At 39.7% G+C, this 12,479-nt stretch overlaps 1 protein-coding gene across 3 annotated transcripts in view; it reads left to right on the plus strand.

Moving 5' to 3' along the window:
* Positions 1-12,479, plus strand: part of LOC133648839 (long-chain-fatty-acid--CoA ligase 1-like) — a 48,876-nt gene that overhangs the window by 11,112 nt on the left and 25,285 nt on the right. Inside the window, exon 1 of one of the 3 annotated variants that reach the window (XM_062045309.1) lies at positions 3,731-3,894. The exons of the other annotated variants lie outside the window; for them this stretch is intronic. The gene's annotated coding sequence lies outside the window, so the exon portion shown is untranslated. Of the gene's footprint in view, positions 1-3,730; positions 3,895-12,479 lie in introns of those variants that run through there. 3 annotated transcript variants of the gene reach the window in all.

A 12,479-nucleotide genomic window follows, 5' to 3' on the forward strand; every position in this document is an offset into this window, starting at 1 on the left:
TCAGTTTTCCATATTGGCACCAGCCCAATCTGATTCTCCTCCCTATCTCCTGTTCTTGACTCTTTTCTTTCAGGCTAAATCTCTGCCCCAGATAGATATATTCATTAACTTCATCAATTTCATTTCCATTAACAGTCACAGGTCCATGAGGTACCATGGAATTTGCCATAACTTTTGTTTTTTTCATATCCATTTTCAATCCACAACATTTGCTGGCATTTGCAAGGTCTTTAAGCATATCTTCCACTTCACTGATTTGCTCTCCCAAGACAACAATGTCATCTGCAAATCTCAGATGATTAAATTTGTCTCCGTTGATATCAACTCCTTTATCCTCCCACTCCAGAGAGCGAAATATGCCTTCCAAACAAGCTGTAAACAGTTTAGGCGAAATTGTATCGCCTTGTCGGACACCCTTCTTTATTGGGGGCCTTTACTGTTCCTAATATACATAAACGACTTGTCATCGGCATGCGACTGTGAATTGTTCTTGTTTGCGGATGACTCGGCCTTGCTGGTATCCGACATGGACAAGTCACAGGTGGAGAAAATCCTCAGTGCTGAACTCTGTAGAACTTGCACCTGGCTCGCTGACAACAAGCTATCCATACACTTGGGTAAAACGGAATCCATCCTATTTGGGTCCCACATCAACCTTAAGAAAGTCAATGACTTCACTATAAAAGTGGGTGACATTGTTATCACCAGGAAAGATGAGGTCACCTACCTAGAGGCTAAACTTTCCTGTGATAAAATGGCAACCAAGGTAATCAAAAAGGTCAACCAACGAACGAGATTTCTCTACAGAATCTCCTCTCTGGTCAACAAAAGCACCATTAGGATTCTGGCGGGAACTCTCATTCAACCCTTTTTTGATTACGCATGCACCTCCTGGTACCCTAGCACCTCCAAAACCCTCAAATCTAAACTCCAAACGTCCCAGAACAAGCTGGTCAGGTTGCTTCTGGACCTCCACCCCAGATCCCACCTCACTCCTACCCACTTCTCCAAAGTGGGCTGGCTCAGGGTGGAGGACAGAGTAAAACAATTTGCACTGAGCCTAGTCTATAAAATCCGCTACACCTCCCTGATACCAAAGTACATGTCAAACTACTTCCTTAACGTAAATGACCGCCATAACCACAACACCAGGGGGAGCTCCACTAACCACATTAAACACAGATTCCGAACTAACAAAGGTCTTAACTCATTCTCTTTCTATGCCACATCAATGTGGAATGCACTCCCAACAGGTATAAAAGAAAGGGCATCTCTATCGTCCTTCAAAACCGCAATAAAAGTTCACCTCCAGGCAGCTACAACCCTAAACTAACACTCTCCCCGGGTTGTTAATAATCAAATGTAAACAATCAAATGCAGATACTTTTTCTTATGCCTTCTGATCTCTCGCTCTCTCTCTCTCTCTCTCTCTCTCTCTCTCTCTCTATGCCCACTACTTGCTGTCCATATCCTACCAAGTCAGACCTACACTGTTCCAATATCTATTTCTCTGTTCTCAATTGTTGATGACTGATGATAACAACCAAACCTGTCCCCCCCCCCCTCCACCCCCCGGATTGTAAATAATGTAAATAATTCAATGTGATTATCTTGTGAGATGACTGTATTATGATGATAGTATATATTGATAGTACCGTATTTCCTTAAATAGCCGCAGAGGCGTTAATTAATTTAAAACCTCCTGTCACTCCGGCGTTTACCGGAAGCCGGCGGGATGGCCGTGCATGCGGTAATTATTTTAAAACCTCTTCTCACTCCGGCGTTTACCAAAAGGAATGCGGTAAATTTAGGCGTGTGCTTTGAGTGTGATGTAAGCATACCATCATGAAAAGCACATTTAATTAAAAAAAACGTTATTATGGTCTTACCTGTACTTATAAATGGAGTCCATTTGCAGCTCCTTCTGACCAAAAGCATCGATAACTTGGTTATAGAAGTCTTCATTATTTTCTTTCTTCAGTTTTAAAAGTCTCTCTGTCTCGATGGAGATATTCCTTTAATTATTACCTCCTGCTTCGATTGAAAGTCCAGTTTAGAAAACTGTTTTATTTTAGAGACCGGTATGTAATCCTCCATGTTAAAAGTAAAAGTTCAGGCGAGAGAAAAAAAAAAAAAAATCTCTTGCTGCGTGTTGTCACTTCTTCTGCAGTACCGGAAGTCGCAAGAAGGATCACTAGCGCGGCAGCGCCCTCTACCACCAGGAGGTTTAATGACTCATACAGTATTTGACACACGCAGCTACGGTATATTAATAAAATATAGCTGCTTACTGTTCTTTTTAGCATACTGTACCGGTATTCAATAGCTTGGACCTTAAATCTTACTGAATAGCTCTTTATCTTTTTTCCAATTTGCGATTGCAAACTACTGAAAGCAGCTTCCTCCATTTTGAAAATGAGGACAGGTAAAGCGTCACTCGTGACGTAACGAATTTGACCCGGCAGATGTTCTAGCCATATGCTAAATATTTTGCGAAACGAGTTTGACCCGGCGAAAATTATAGACATGCGATAATAAAATTAATATTTTGCTAAACGAATTTGATCCGGCGTTAATAATGTACCGGCGATAAGGCCAAGCATGCGTTAATTATTTTGAGAAACGAGTTTGACCCGGCAGTAATTCTAGACGTGCAAATACTATATTCCCTGCGCCAATTCAAGGAAATACGGTATATATCTGTATCATGAATCAATTTAAGTGGACCCCGACTTAAACAAGTTGAAAAACTTATTCGGGTGTTACCATTTAGTGGTCAATTGTACGGAATATGTACTTCACTGTGCAACCTACTATAAAAGTCTCAATCAATCAAAGTGTACGTGTTGAAAGCTTCATTTATGATTTTTTGCCTTTAGTTAAAGCTTAACTTTTTAAGGTTTTGCTCACATTGGCTTTCTTTTATTTAGTCTTAACAAGTTGGTGCTTTTCGTTGAAGAAATACAAATGATATATATGTATGGCAAACTGTCTGTTTAACTGTGCATATGACAATAAACGATCTTGAATCTTGAATAATACTTAAACACTAAATGTTAAAAGTATATCAAACAAACCTGTAACTTAGTGATCACTGCAAACTCATGCATTCTTCTACTGCACCCTTGGACTGGAGTGTGAGCTGCATGCTTTTCTCTGCGTTTTTTCGTAAAATCTTGCACTCTTCCGCAATTGCTAACACTTTTATTCACTTCCTGTTCTCAATTTGTTCATAATATACACTTTTGACCAAAGAACCGCCATTACATGTTATATAGACCACAAGGAAGTGTTTTAAATGTAGAAACATATCTTAATATGACCCCTTTAATGCAAAGTGTCCATCTAAAGAAGTCTGCTTTGTAGTTTCTTTGTTCTGTTGTGCATTGTTTCCTGCAGGGATCAGTGTTTATCTCTTCTGTCGAATCATCTCAGCTGACCACAGAGGTTGTAGGTCACTGGAGGAAAGTTGAATGGGCTGAGCAGCTTTTTTCTCTGGCTTATGCAGAGCATGTTTGGGAAGTGAAGCTAAAGTGCCACTGCTTTGCATAACAGGAGAGAAACACAAAAATATATTGTTTGTCTGTATTACGTTAATTCCTTTATTGTGTCACATCTTTGAATCAAACAGGCTATCTGTCAGCTACAGCTGGCCAATGAAAACGCTCACTGGAAGTGGTCTGACCTTTGATTGGTAGATTAGATTAGAACACATCACTTTATAGAAACAAATACATCACTTTGAAATAGGCTGTGTTTATGTGCTAATCAGTGATGATGAAATGTTGCTCAAATATTCAAATAGAGAGAAAGAGAAACTAACATTTAAGCACTGGTTGCTGGAGCAGCAGGCACAATAGAATAAAGGAAGCAACGTTGTGCTGTCTGGTAGAGGTGAGTGGGGGACATTCATCAAATATGTATACATGATTCACATACATGTCTATGTGCTACCATAACAACAGACATGAATGTGATCAGATAATAGGGAAGCTTTAAAGAGGACTTAAACCCTCGGGAGAACATTCTTTAAAACTATACTTTGAGGTTGCGAAGTTGTGACGTATTCAAATGCAGTTGTCAAAATGACATTTACTTTGTGATAATTCTGTGCACTTTCTCAAATCATTTGTTGGAATTGGAAAACATTACGAGTATGACAAAATATAAATAGGGCGAGCTGTTGCGATATTTAACCTTTTAACTTTACATTGGATTATCCATTCACTCTCAAGCATATTGTTGAAAAAAATACTATAAAAATATAGCTCAGAGTGCTGTGCGAGATGGACAGACATATATCCCCCAATATAAGTATTTTTATATCCATCACAATATTATATATTTTCTTAAATAATGTCAATGTCACATGGTAGGACAAGACAATTAAAAAACAAAAAATATTTTTAGTTTTGACGGTGTACTCTAGGTAGGGATGATGTTTGATAAGGAATTATCGAGTTCGAGCCTATTATCGAATCCTCTTATCGAACCGATTCCTTATCGATTCTCTTATCGAGTCCAGATAGGTTGTTGTATGTGGAAAAAAACACACAATATTTGGTTTAACAAAAGCTCGCTTTTATTATATAATAAAAAAAATAAAATCTAATAAATAAATAAATATTGACTGTTACCCACCTAAAAAAAATAAAATAAAATAAATAAATATTGACTGTTGTTACCCAAAGTATATTAAGTGGGATTTTTCAGAGAAACAAATATATACAGTAACACAAAAACAACCTGTCTCTGTGATCACTATAGGTGTATAAATAATAATATAGTGTTAAATAAAATCAGTCCCTTGGGCACAAAACTGAAAATAATACAGCTCTCCAAAAAGTGCACTTCTGCTGCTATTTGACATAACTGTTTGTTATGATGCTTTGACATTTTTGCACTTTATTTCTTTATTGAAAGAAAATTCTATGAAGAGAAAAGTTCTTTGCAAATGTGGTTACAATGCTAAAAAATGAAAAGTTAAAGCTAAAAAAAGAAATACACTTTGAGTTAACATTATTTCTTTATAGGGGGAAAAATGTTATGAGCTAGAAAATATAACAACTACACTACCCAGCATGCAACGGGAGTTACGAGCATGCGCGGTAGCCCCGAAAAGTGTTGCATTGCCACGCTGTGAAAGTAAATGTCAAGAACTCAGCCAACACGCCTCGTCTGCATTATTTATAATTAGACAGACAACACATCTACAGTGTGATTTTGTTTTGTTTACAAGGAAAGAAAAAAAAAGTTAAAAAAGGGAGATATGTTGTATATGTATGTATGTGCTGCGGTTGTTATAAGAACGTTGCGACAGCTGCCGTAAAGGAGGTGCGTTGCTAGCCTGGTTGCTATGTTTCCGGTTGGTCGTAAAAGTGTTCGTCATGTGTTTTACCCTGCTAAAATCTCTCAGTAAAGTTATTCGATGGATGATCGCTTTTGTTTTGAACTTTATTACACCTTGGAGCGCTTTTTCCCGTCCATTGTTTTCCTGCTTTCGCTATCTGCGCCTAATGACTGAGCTACATGACGTCAATTCTTGTGATGTCCCATGGAGCATTTCTGGTCGGGACGGGATTCGAATAAAGAATCAACTCTTTTCCTTTACTATAGTGGTCTCGATAACGGGTACCGGTTCTCAAAAAGGGATTCGAGTCCGAGGACTCGGTTCTTTTCTTATCAAACAACCGGGAAAACCGGTTTCGAGTATCATCCCTAACTCTAGGTCATGTCTACACATATGAATTTAATAATTGGAATCTGTTATTTCTCAATGTCTGTGGGACAGTTTGTCATAGACTTTGGACAACAACTCTCTTAGGTTCGTTTTTCCTATCACTTGCTGGTTTTGAGGTAACCTTATTGTTTTGTCACATTTTAACACTGTCTCTGCACTGTTCTTCATGTTGTGGCTTCAAGTGATAGAAAACATTAGAGATGTGTTCAAGTTGCTAGTAACAACTTGTTGGCGATGTGTTTTGTGTCTACATGCAAGAGGATACCTTCCTAGGCCCACTATGGACTGGAGTCTCACATTATTAACTGTATCCACTCGGCATCCATTGCACTGGTCAGCCATGGGGGGATCCCCACATCTGCGATCCCTTCCACGGTTGATCGTTGTTCCCATTGGGTTGAGTTTTTGTTGCCCTGATGTGGGATCTGAGCTGAGGATGTTGTGGCTTGTGCAGCAGTAAACTTTGATTGATTTATTGATTGATTGATGTTTTGCAGATTGTCATTGTTTGGTCGATGGCAGACCTTTTTTTTTAAAAATCTAAACAAAGGAGTTCCTCTTTCTGGCACCAATTCCTCTTCTGGTTTTGTTGGGTTAGACGTGGCATTGTGGGAAATCCAAGATGGCGCCAGTATATGCTGTGGCTTGCCGTCTTTCGCTGTCAGCTTTGCTTGTTTTTGTGCTGTTCGCGTCTTTTTTTGTCCCTGTCGACTCACTGTTTGTGTATGACCGCCAAACGCTGTTGGATCTGTGTCCCTCTCACACGGATATGATCAACTTCGACGTTGGTTTTTCGAAGTCCCAGGAGCCTTACTCACCTGGCCGGATTCCTGCCTTCCTTTTCCGCCCCCTGGCTCCTCTACCCCAGCGAAAGCGTCACCGGCTTCGCGGCAAACGTGGCGGTCAGCTGGTGAGAGTTAGGGCATTCCAGGCCCGGCTTTCCGTGGCTTCCTGAAGGAGGTATGGTCCGGTACCTGGTTTCTTCCTGCACCCACGTTCGCTGGATCCCGCCGGGTCCTGGCTTGTTCCTGTCGTCGGTCTGCAGGGGGAAGCTCGCCCGCCTCAATTCTGCTGTCCCCGCCTCCGGAGGCACGGGGTGAATTCCCGTCAAGTGCGGGCTCTGTGTCGGGCCCCACCCGGATTAGCAGCGACCTTGGGCGCGCCGGCCCCCATTAAATTCGGTCTTGTTAACGCAAGATCCTTGACAAACAAAACATTTATCCTGAAGGATTTATTAGTCTCCCGCGGACTGGACTTCCTCTGTGTGACGGAGACTTGGCTGAGAACTGGTGAGTTCGCTCCTCTTAATGAACTTTCATCACCGGAGTGCTCGTATTTTAATTCTCCGCGGTCGTCCGGCCGAAAAGGAGGAGGATTAGCAGTCGTTTTTAAAAATGACTTTAAATGCCGTCAGATCCGCCTGCAATCCTCCTTTTCAAGCTTCGAACTATGCATGTTTGAACTGGGTCTTTCTGATGTTGTCCTGTGTGCCGTCGTCTATCGACCACCCAAGCACCACAAAGACTTTATAAATGACTTTTCTGAATTTCTGGCCGAAATCCTGCCCAAATATGATCGTGTCCTAATTGTTGGTGATTTTAATATTCACACCTGCTGCCCAGACAAACCTCTATCCAGGAGCTTCCTGAATGTCATTGACTCATTTAACTTTGTACAGTCTGTGTCTGGTTCTACACATGAACATGGGCATACACTAGACCTCGTACTGTCGTATGGTTTTAATGTTGACAATGTCGTTGTTGGTGATGCGGTGTTTTCTGATCCCAGTCCTGTTATGTTTCATTTAAGTTTTGAACCTGATGTAAAACCACTTGCCGTGCGTCATGGGCGTGTTATTAGGTCTGACACCGCAGCCCCCTTCTCCCCTTTATTCACTGTGTCCATGCAGAGTATACCACACTCTGCAGACACTGAACAATTGATGTGCTCTTTTCTTTCTACATGTTCTGAGATTCTGGATAGTATAGCGCCCCTCAGAGCTATACGTCCAAAGTCAAAACAGGAGCCTTGGCTCAATGAAACCACATGCACAGCTCGGCGTGAGTGGGGAAGGGTGGAGCGCAAGTGGAAAGGGGATCACTTGGAAGTCTCTTATCAAATTTTAAAAGAAAACTGTCGAAATTATCAAAGTGTGGTTAAAGCTGAGAAAACAAAATATTTGTCAGACTTAATTTTAAATAGTATCAGCAAGCCACGTGTTCTTTTTAATACCATTAGTTCTGTTCTTAATCCGAATCCAGCCACTTTACTGGAGATGACAAGTGAAACTTGTGAAAAATGTTTCTCCTTTTTTAACGACAAGGTTGCTTCTATTCGGGCAAATCTTTCTCGTTCTCCATTAAGTTTTAATGTGGCCACTCAGTGCTCGGCTGTCTTTAGTCAGTTTGAGCCTGTGTCCATGCTTGAGCTTACAGGAATAGTCGACAAGCTAAAGCCCTTGTCCTGTCCCACAGACCCAGACTCGCTTTTTTAAAGAAATCTGGGACACTATTGACTTGTCTGTTAGGGACATCATCAACAGCAGCTTGATTTCTGGCTGTGTCCCCTCTTTTTGTAAAAGAGCTGTTGTTGAGCCTTTGATTAAAAAAACAGGTCCTACAAGTTTGTCAAATTATTGGCCCATTTCCAAATTACCTTTTGTGTAGAAAATTTTGGAGAAATGTGTTTTGGCGCAACTGCAGCCTTTTTTAGATGAAAATAGCACTTTAGATCCATTTCAGTCTGGATACAAAGCTTTGCACAGTACTGAATCTGCACTTTTAAAGGTTTTTAATGACTTGCTTTTAATGTCTGATTCTGGCAGCTCTGCCATTTTAGTGCTTTTAGGTCTTACAGCTGCCTTTGACACAGTCGACCACACAATTCTTTTAGACCGCCTGAGAGACTGTGTGGGTGTCAGGGGGACTGCATTAGAGTGGTTCAGATCCTACCTGTCAGAGAGGTCCTTCTCTTTTAGGCTGGGGGACGCCACCTCTTCTTCTGCTCCGCTTTACTGTGGTGTCCCCCAGGGATCTATTTTAGGCCCAATCCTGTTTTCCTTATACATTCTCCCTCTTGGAGAGATTTTTAAGAAACATGGAGTGTTCTATCACTTTTATGCAGATGACTGCCAAGTTTATATGCCAATTTCAAAAGGCCACGGGCCCCTGACCCCTTCTCAACTGTCTATGCGACGTCAAGGCTTGGTTAGCCCAGAATTTTTTAATAATGAATGAGGGAAAAACGGAAATTTCAGTTTTTGGTCCGGCCCTCGCTGACTTGGGACCATTGCTAAATTATGTGCGTCCCAAAGTCACCAGCCTTGGCGTCACTATAGACAGCGATTTTAAACTTGACAAACAAGTCAATGGCGTTTTAAAATTGTGTTTTTATCATCTTCGTCTTTTAGTAAAGGTAAAACCGTTTTTATCTTTTAACCTTTTTGAACAAGTCGTGCATGCTTTTATTTCAAGTCGCCTGGACTACTGCAATGCACTTTATGCAGGCATTAGCCAAAAAGCTCTCTCCCGGTTGCAGTTAGTCCGGAACGCGGCAGCACGACTTTTAACAGGGGCCAGGAAACGTGAGCATATAACCCCAATTCTTGAGAGTTTGCACTGGCTCCCTGTTCATTTTAGAATTGATTTTAAAACCTTGCTGTTTGTTTTTAAAGCTTTAAATGGACTGGCACCTCAGTATATCTCATCCAAATTTACACTCCTGCGCGCGCTCTGAGGTCAGAGAGCCAGCTCCTGCTCGTGGTGCCCAAGACGAGACTTAAAACCAGGGGAGACAGGGCCTTCTCTGTGGTTGGCCCTAAGCTCTGGAACACTCTGCCCCTCCATGTTCAAACTGCTTCCACAGTGGAGTGTTTTAAGTCTCGTCTTAAGACCCACTTTTATTCCTTGGCTTTTAACACTACGTGAGTTGTGTGGTCTTCTGTCCTCTGTTGTCCTGTGTTTTTTTTTGTTTTTTTTTAATACATTTTGATTTCTATTTACTGTTTTAATTGGTTTTACCCTTTAAAATCGTTTTTAATCTTATTTATTTTTTATATTGTTTTTATATTGGTTTTATATTTATTTATTTTTTGTTTTTATTCAGTCATTGGTGGAGCATAATATTGTTTTTAATATTGTTTTTAACATGGCTGTGCAGCACTTTGGAAACATTCTTGTTGTTTAAATGTGCTATATAAATAAAGTGGATTGGATTGGATTGGATCATGGTTTCCTTCTCTACTACATTGTTGACATCCATGTCATCTCGCCATAAAATTCTTTGAAGTGACATAAAATGCTACCGCTATGTAGAAGTGTTGCTACAGTTACTTTAGACGTAGCCCAGATGTTAAATTACAATATAAACAATAGAAAATAATATCGAACACTAGACATTTTTCAAGTCTTACTACATACGGATGTAACAATATAAACATTTGATTTAACGGGTATCATTATTGTATCATTGTACACACACTAAAATATTTTGAATGACATTTACAAAAAAATAAATATAATAATGAAAACATAAATAGTATTTATATTCTTCTGTTTTAATATGTCTCCAGCACCCCCCGCGACCCTGAAAGGGATAAGCGGTAAAAAATAGATGGATGGATGTTTTAATATATAAAGTTTTTTTTCCAGCGATGAATGCAAAACAAGTGTTGCACGTCCGGTTTATGTGAGGTCCCTTCCTGTTGTAGACACCTCAGTGTCATATTGCTTTGATTCAAAATAAGTACTATCATGAAAATATAAACATTATTTATCTATTTCTGTTTGAATATGTAAAGTTTTTTAGCGATGAAGGCAAAACATGTGTTGCATCATGTCCGGTTTATGTGAGGTCCCTTCCTGTTGTAGACACTTTACTGTCATATTGCTTTGATTCAAAATAAGTATTATCATGAAAATATAAATATTATTTATCTTCTTCTGTTTTAATATGTGAACATTTTTAGCGATGAAGGCAAAACAAGTGTTGCACGTCCGGTATATGTGAGGCCACTTCCTGTTGTAGACACTTCAGTGTCCTTCTGCTTGGATTCCAAATGACGTCATGTCCGGCACACGTACAGCTCAATGAATACGCGTGGTGGTCAAGCAAACATCTGTTCTCAGTGGGTACGAGGTGCCATTTAGCCGTTCTCGAATAAAAATGGCCTATGCTTGCATTGTTTTCGACTGTACAAAACTTTTAAATCGCAAAAAGGATGAATATGTTTCTTCAGAGTTCCTCGAGACATTATCAAGAATGGCGGAAGTGCAAGATTTTATGAAAAAATCAATCAATCAAAGTTTACTTATATAGCCCTAAATCACAATTGTCTCAAAGGGCTGCACAAGCCACAAAGACATCCCAACCTTCGCCTTTTCCTTTGACAACAGCACTGATTATTAATCACTGCAGACTTCATAAGAGCCAACAAACATGATAAAACATCACTTACTGTAGAATGTCTGGGGGTGGGGTGTATATTGCAGCCCGGAAGAGTTAGGGCTGCATGGGATTCAGGGCTGCATGGGATTCTGGGTATTTGTTTTGTTGTGTTTATGTTGTGTTACGGTGCGGATGTTCTCCCGAAATGTGTTTGTGATTCTTGTTTGGTGTGGATTCACAGTGTAGCACATATTTCTAACAGTGTTACAGTGTCAGCATTGCACTTTGAAGATGGTCCCTCAGCTCTTTGACAGCTTTGGCTCTTTTTCAGATCAGCAGTCTTTCTTATTTACAGTATATATAAACGTTTCTCATTTCTATTCAGACTTCCATATATATTGAATTTCCTTAACAGCTTGCCATAATATATATATATACATATATATGACATAATATTGGTCAATATTATGTCATTATATAATGTTATTGTTAAAAAGGTAAATTTTTCAAGTTCCTAGTGACTTTTCCAATCTTTTTGGTACCTTTTTATTTATTAAAAACGACTAGCAACAAATATAGCATCTAGGGTTGTACGGTATACCGGTATTAATAACGTACCGCGGTACTAATGAATTAAAACAATACTGAAAAAACGGTACCTTTTTCTTTCATGGGCATAATGGCGAGCCATCGTGACTAATATGAGCAGAGGTGCATGTGAGTCAACAAACAAACAGAGCACTTACAAGCAAAAATAGCCTGGAGACAGAAGAGGGAGAATGGACGCATTTTGTCTTAAAAACTGACAATACCTGCAGGACGAGGAATAGCCTGACATGCTTCAGCTTCACTACACATCGTAGCAGGATACAATAGCTAACCGCTAATAGCAAGCTAGCGTTCTTGAATGTAAACAAATGGTTGGATCCATACAAATATTGACTGTAACGATACCAAGTACAAGAGCCGTATATAGTCGATACTACATGTATTACCTAAAAAATCTAAAAAAATCTGTCATTTTTGTTATTGTTCATAAAATCAGAAAATATTTTCATGGACACAAGAGGACTTTAAGTATGACCAATGTATGATCCTGTAACTACTTGGTATTGGATCGATGTTTGTAGTATCGCCCGAAACTTATGTAAAGTATCCATGAACAGACGAACAAGTGCTTATTACAGTTTAATAGAAATGTACATAGAACATTGTAAAAGAGAAAATAACCAGATATTAACAGTAAATGAACAAGTAGATTAACAATACATGCATCCGTCCATTTTCTACCACGTGTCCATAAATAATAATATTGTGGTGGTCCAAATGTATTTGTGGTGGGAAACAGTGACGT

This window comes from Entelurus aequoreus, linkage group LG04 (assembly GCF_033978785.1).
Source record: "Entelurus aequoreus isolate RoL-2023_Sb linkage group LG04, RoL_Eaeq_v1.1, whole genome shotgun sequence".
Lineage (NCBI taxonomy): Eukaryota > Metazoa > Chordata > Actinopteri > Syngnathiformes > Syngnathidae > Entelurus > Entelurus aequoreus.